Below are 6,704 nucleotides of genomic sequence, written 5' to 3'. Positions count from 1 at the left end.
TGCTCAGCGGCCATAGCCATCATATAGCCAAACACAAATAATATCCCCCCCAAATGAATCAAAAACACTATCAGACCTAAAAATGAACCACCAAAGTTCAACACGATCCCACACCCAACACCACCACTCACAATCAACCCAGAGCCCCCATAAATAGGTGAAGGTTTTGAAGAAACCCCCGTAAAACTGATCACAAAAATAACACTTAAAATAAATACAAAATATGTCATCATCATTCTCACATGGATCTCAGCCATGACCAATGACATGAAAAATCATCATTGTCATTCAACTATAAGAACACCAATGACCAACATCCCCAAAACACACCCACTAATAACAATGCATTTATTGACCTCCCAACCCCATCAAACATTTCATCATGGGCCTTCCCTGGTGGTGCAAGTGGTTAAGAATCTGCCTGCCAATGCAGGGCACACGGGTTCGATCCCTGGTCCGGGAAGATCCCACATGCCACAGAGCAACTAAGCCCGTGTGTCACAACTACAGAGCCTGTGCTCTAGAGCCCGTGGGCCACAGCTACTGAGCCTGTGTGCCATAACTACTGAAGCCCATGCACCTAGAGCCTGTGCTCCACAACAAGCCACCACAATGAAGCCCGCACACTGCAATGAAGAGTAGCCCCCACTCGCCACAACTAGAGAAAGCCCACGTGCAGCAACGAAGACCCAGCACAGTCAAAAATAAATAAATAAATTTAAAAAAATTTCATCATGATGAAATTTTAGCTCTCTACTAGGAATTTGCCTGATCCTGCAAATCCTAACAGGCTTATTCCTAGCAATACATCACACACCAGACACAGCAACTGCCTTCTCATCAGTAGCACACATCTATCGAGATGTTAACTATGGGTGAATCATTCGATATATACATGCAAACGGAGCTTCCGTATTCTTTATCTGCCTTTACATTCACGTAGGACGTGGCCTGTATTATGGGTCCTGTGCCTTTCTAGAAACATGAAACATCGGAATTATTCTACTACTTGCAGTTATAGCTACTACATTTATAGGCTATGTACTACCATGAGGACAAATGTCATTCTGAGGGGCAACAGTCATTACAAACCTGCTCTCAGCAATCCCATATATTGGCATCACTCTTGTCGAATGGATGTGAGTTGGCGTTTCTGTAGACAAAGCAACACTCACGCCATTCTTTGCTTCTCATTTTATCCTCCCCTTCATCATCACAGTGCTAGCAGCTGTCCACCTACTATTTCTCCACGAAACAGGATCCAACAACCCCACAGGAATCCCATCTGACACAGACAAAATTCCATTCCACCCCTATCACACAATCAAAGACATCCTAGGCACTCTACTACTACTCCTAGCCTAATATTAGTCCTATTTTTACCCGACTTGTTAGGAGCCCCTGACAACTACACCTCAGCAAACCCACCCAACACACCACTGCATATTAAACCAGAGTGATATTTTCCATTCACATATGCAATTCTACGATCAATCCCCAACAAACTAGGAGGAGTCTTAGCCCCATTACTCTCAATCTTAATTCTAGCATTTATCCCAATACTCCACACATCCATACAATGAAGCATAACATTCCAACCCCTTAGTCAATTCATATTTTGAGTGCCAGTGGCAGACCTACTAACACTAATATGGATTGGAGGACAACCTGTACAACACCCCTTCATCATTGTCGGCCAACTCACATCTATTTTATACTTTCTTTTAATTCTAGTACTAATACCAGTAACTAGCATCATTGAAAACAATCTCCTGAAATGAAGAGTCTTTGTAGTATATCATATTACCCTGGTCTTGTAAACCAGAAGAGGAGAACAACACACCTCCCTAAGACTCAAGGAAGAAGCCCCAAGCTTCGCTGCCAGCACCCAAAGCTGAAATTCTACTTAAACTACTCCCTGAAATTATAAGACATTTACAGAAGTGTTAAGTACTATATCAGTATCAAAACAGCCCATTTTATCACAAGCTACTATGTACATCGTGCATACTTCTATTACCACATTAATAAGTACATACATCTTATATGTACATATTACATTATATGTATAATTGTACATTACACTATCTACTCCATGCTTATAAGCATGTACATCTTATTATTAGTATTACATAGTACATATAGATTATCAATCATACATAGTACATTAAGTCAAATCAATTCTAGTCAACATGCATATCCTGTCCATTAGACCACGAGCTTAATCACCAGGCCACATAAAACCATCAACCCGCTTGGCAGGTACCCCTCTTCTTGCTCTGGGCTCATAACTTGTGGGGGCTTCTATTGATGAACTTTATCAGACACCTGGTTCTTACTTCAGGGCCGTCTCACCTAAAATCGCCCACTCTTTCCCCTTAAATAAGACATCTTGGGCTTCCCTGGTGGCTCAGTGCTTAAGAATCCACCTGCCAATGCAGGGGACACGGGTTTGAGCCCTGGTCTGGGAAGATCCCACATGCTGCGGAGCAATTAAGCCCATGCACCACAACTACTGAGCCTGCGCTCTAGAGCCTGAAAGCCACAACTACTGAGCCCATGTGCCACAACTACTGAAGCCCGCGAGCCTAGAGCCCATGCTCCACAACAAGAGAAGCCACCACAATGAGAAGCCCATGCACCACAACGAAGAGTAGCCCCCACTCGCCACAACTAGAGAAGGCCCGTGTGCAGCAAAAAAGACCCAACGCAGCCAAAAATAAATAAATAAATAAAATAAATTTATTAAAAAAAAAAAAGACATCTCGATGGACTAATGACTAATCGGCCCATGCTCACACATAACTGTGATTTCATGCATTTGGTATTTTTTAATTTTTAGGGGGGATACTTGGACACAGCTATGACCTTAAAAGGTCTTAACACAGTCAAGCAAATTGTAGCTGGACTTCAACTGAAAATTATTTACCAGCATCAACAATTCATGGTGTGTAATTCAGTCAATGGTTACAGGATATAACAATATTATACGTGTATACACGTACAACAGACATAGCATTCCACTCTCCCCCTCCCTTCTAAAACAAACACCCATCAAAACAGATTAGCCTCAAAAACACCCCCATCATACCAATAAACTACTTAGATATTCACCACCCATATAGACTGACATATCCCCTAGATTCATTAGCCATTTTATCAAAAATTTAATACTAAATCCGACACAAACCGCACAACACAGCCATATAAATACCACCAGTACACAGCAAGTTGATGTAGCTTAAACAACCTCTAAAGCAAAGCACTGAAAATGCCTAGATGGCTTACTAGCCCCATAAACACACAGGTTTGGTCCCAGCCTTTCTATTAATTTTTAATAGAATTACACATGCAAGTTTCCGCACTCTGCTGAGAATGCCCTCTAAATCACTAAGATTAAAAGGAGCGGGTATCAAGCGCACTATGCCAGTAACTCACAACGCCTTGCTCAGCCACACCCCCACGGGAGACAGCAGTGATAAAAATTAAGCCATAAACGAAAGTTCAACTAAGCCATATTAATTAGGGTTGGTAAATTTCGCGCCAGCCACCGCGGTCATACGACTGACCCAAGATAATAGAAATACGGCGTAAAGCGTGTTAAAGAGTAATAAAAAATAAAGTTAAATCTTAATTAAGCTGTAAAAAGCCATAATTAAAGTAAAAATAGACTACAAAAGTGACTTTAGCATATCCTGATTACACGACAGCTAAGACCCAAACTGGGGTTAGATACTCCACTGTGCTTAGCTCTAATTGTCATAGCCGGAAGCGTAGAACTGATTTAACTAAAGAAATATAATAAGCAGTTTTCAGAGTCAATAATTGTGCATTTATGATGGGAGCCATTTATCTTGTATAATTGTCTCTAGTTGTATTTAGCTACCTAGATCCTAGCAACAAAAATACATACGGTTGATTTGATACAGTATAGTATAAAATCTGGAAGTTTTCCACCAGGCATGTGGGTGATCATTAATTTTAATTTAATTTTACAAATGGCCCAAATCTTTGAATTATCCTAGACTCTACTTTTTCTCTCACATCCCATTTTTAGTCCATTATCTTGGGTTGACATCTTGAAATTCCCCTACTGGTTTTTCCTAAAGCAAAAATGTGATTACAGAATAACCGTGTCTTAAAACCCTAAACCCTAGATAATATTACCTCTTCTCCAAAAACTGAGTTTATGACTGCATTTTCTGGGCTCAGTATGTGGTGAGGTTGTTTTAGATCATAAAGGAATCGGAGAGTATAGCTGTCCAACATTGCAGTGAAGGAAGTTTACACTAGATTTCCACACTGGGCTTTTAAAACTAATAAGATGGAGATAATTCAAGCTATAATAGCCATGGAAACATTTCATTCAGAAACCACATGATAGAGAATATCTTTCTCATAGGCAAAAAAACCTAGGTGGCATATCTGAGATGGCATGAATTTCCATACATGTTGTCCTCATGTGAAAGCTATCTCTCTGAATTTCAGTTATGTTGAAGATGTCCCTTAAATAAGGTAACTTTTATGGTGTACTTATTATGCTCAAAGAGCTTTGGCAGATGTTTGGAAAAATACAATAATCAATCATATATCTCAATTTTCAAGAAGCCCATGTATTTGCATTCTTTATAAAATAGAGATGCAATAAAGGCTTAGAGAATTAAAAAAAAAAACATATATGTTCTACAATGATCCCAGTATAGATAATCTGAAATTAATTGCAAATTGTGCAATATGCATTTACTGGGGGTGGGGGGTGATGAAAGGTCTAATTCATGATAAGATAGTGAACTAATAGCTACTGAGTCCCATCCCTCAAAACCACCCTGCAGATGTCACAGAAGCAAGAGAACATTTGGTTTATCCCAGAACCTAATATTTAAATATTCTGATCAGCTAGGTGGTGATTGGGTCCTAATATAAGTTCAGAAAATAATAGTCTGGGTAGAAAGGAATGGATAGATCCCCTTGGCAGCTCTTCTGATTATGCCCTGGTTGGATCATTTCTTGTTCCAGCTCCATCTGGTGGCAGAAAAGCATCAGGAGCAGTTCAGTGCTGACTGGAGTTACCAGAATAGCATGAAGGACATGCTGGCTAATGAGGGGACTATAAAATTCTACATTGTGTGAATAGGGTGGGCACGATGGATTCTTCCTTATCTACCGCATGTGGGTGAATCTACCCAGGGTCGTTTTTCGAAAAGAGCAGGACCTACAGTTGAGATATTAAGAGGTTCCCCGAAAGATAAGATTGGTTGGTAGGAGGGAAAGCGTGATGGGGAAGTGTTAGAACGATATGGAATGTCATAAACTCTACCCTAAAGCAAATTCCACCACAATCTCCACATAGACAGAAAGGGCAAACGCTAGAACCCAGATTTTCACCTCACCTCAGTTACCCTTCCCCCATCAACGCATTAGCCAATTCTTCCAAGGGAATATGAGTTTAAGGGACTAAATATCTAAATATCTGAGAAGCATAATACCATAAGAGAAAGACTTCCAACCAAACGATACATACATTATTTAAAAGCAGATGTGAAAAAGGAAAATAACATAACCCCACTACTCTGGCCACCCTGTTCTCTCGTTGGGGAGCTCCTCAACTTCTGGACACAGAGATGATACTCAGGACCCTGTTCTAGCACCAGGGCTGATGTTTGTCCTGATTCCTTGGGGTCCATATAAAGGTAAGTGGACATTTATATGAAAGCCAAACATGGAAAGAAGCAGCAGCTATGGTAGGTAATTAAATAGCCAATCAAATAGAATTAAGGGGAAAAAATCATAAGGAATGAAGAGGAAGTTATATACAGATAAAGGTGATACTCCATCAAGAAAACAATTGATCAGAAACATTTGGGCCAGAAAAATATAGTCGTGATATAAAAGGCAACACCTGACAGAATCCCAGGGGAAAATAAATGGATCAAAAGGTATTCTGAGATTTTAACTTATGCTTTCCAGAAACTGCAGATCAAGCAGTTGAAAAATATTTTAGAGGGTATCTATATACTGTTATACACTAATAGGTATATATTATTGAGTAAAAACTCTTGGGGAAGATAAGTGTGTAGTATGTGACTTTCATGTAAGAATGTGGGAGAAATAATATGCGTGGGTAGCTTTTTATTTGCTTCTATTTGAAGAGAAACACTGGACGGGTAAAGACATAAATAAAAACATTAGAGGACGGGGGAGTAAAGTATACACAAAAAATATACCAAAAAATCTAGTTATATATTTTAAAGTTTTGATTTTGTAGATATGTATTTTTAAAAAGAAACAGAAGTCCAGGGCTTTCCAAGTCAGCCACCTCAGATCCAAGGGGGAATGGATTCTGTGATTTGATATTCTCTACTGTAATAGGATTAGCAGACGCTGAGACCCAGGGTCAGGAGTGCCTATTTGTGGGCACTAATGCAGTATGTAGGGGCTGGTCCAAGATTACATGATGAAAAGAAGTCTGAGACTTGAATCAGAGTTGAGGGCAAGGATTGAGGGAAGATCCACAGATAGACCAGCTCCAGGGCAGGACCCAAAAGCTATTTGTCAAAGATTTGCCAAGAGTTTAGAGCCCCCTTTAATGTGGAGGCTTTAAAGAACAGAGCAGAGGGAGATGAGACAGGTGCATCAACATTCTGAGAAATTGGTGCATCAAGCAAAGTCTAACAGACCTATACGCAAATTAGGAGCAGGTGAGG

At 40.1% G+C, this 6,704-nt stretch overlaps 1 pseudogene; it reads left to right on the top strand.

The window, feature by feature from the left end:
* The first annotated feature begins 306 nt into the window (after positions 1–306).
* On the top strand, positions 307–1,781 carry LOC133081231 (cytochrome b-like; annotated as a pseudogene).
* The last annotated feature ends 4,923 nt before the right edge of the window (positions 1,782–6,704 follow it).

The sequence above is a fragment of the Eubalaena glacialis genome, chromosome 20 (assembly GCF_028564815.1).
Source record: "Eubalaena glacialis isolate mEubGla1 chromosome 20, mEubGla1.1.hap2.+ XY, whole genome shotgun sequence".
In the NCBI taxonomy this organism is placed as follows: domain Eukaryota; kingdom Metazoa; phylum Chordata; class Mammalia; order Artiodactyla; family Balaenidae; genus Eubalaena; species Eubalaena glacialis.
This window is presented reverse-complemented; position numbering and strand designations above follow the sequence as displayed.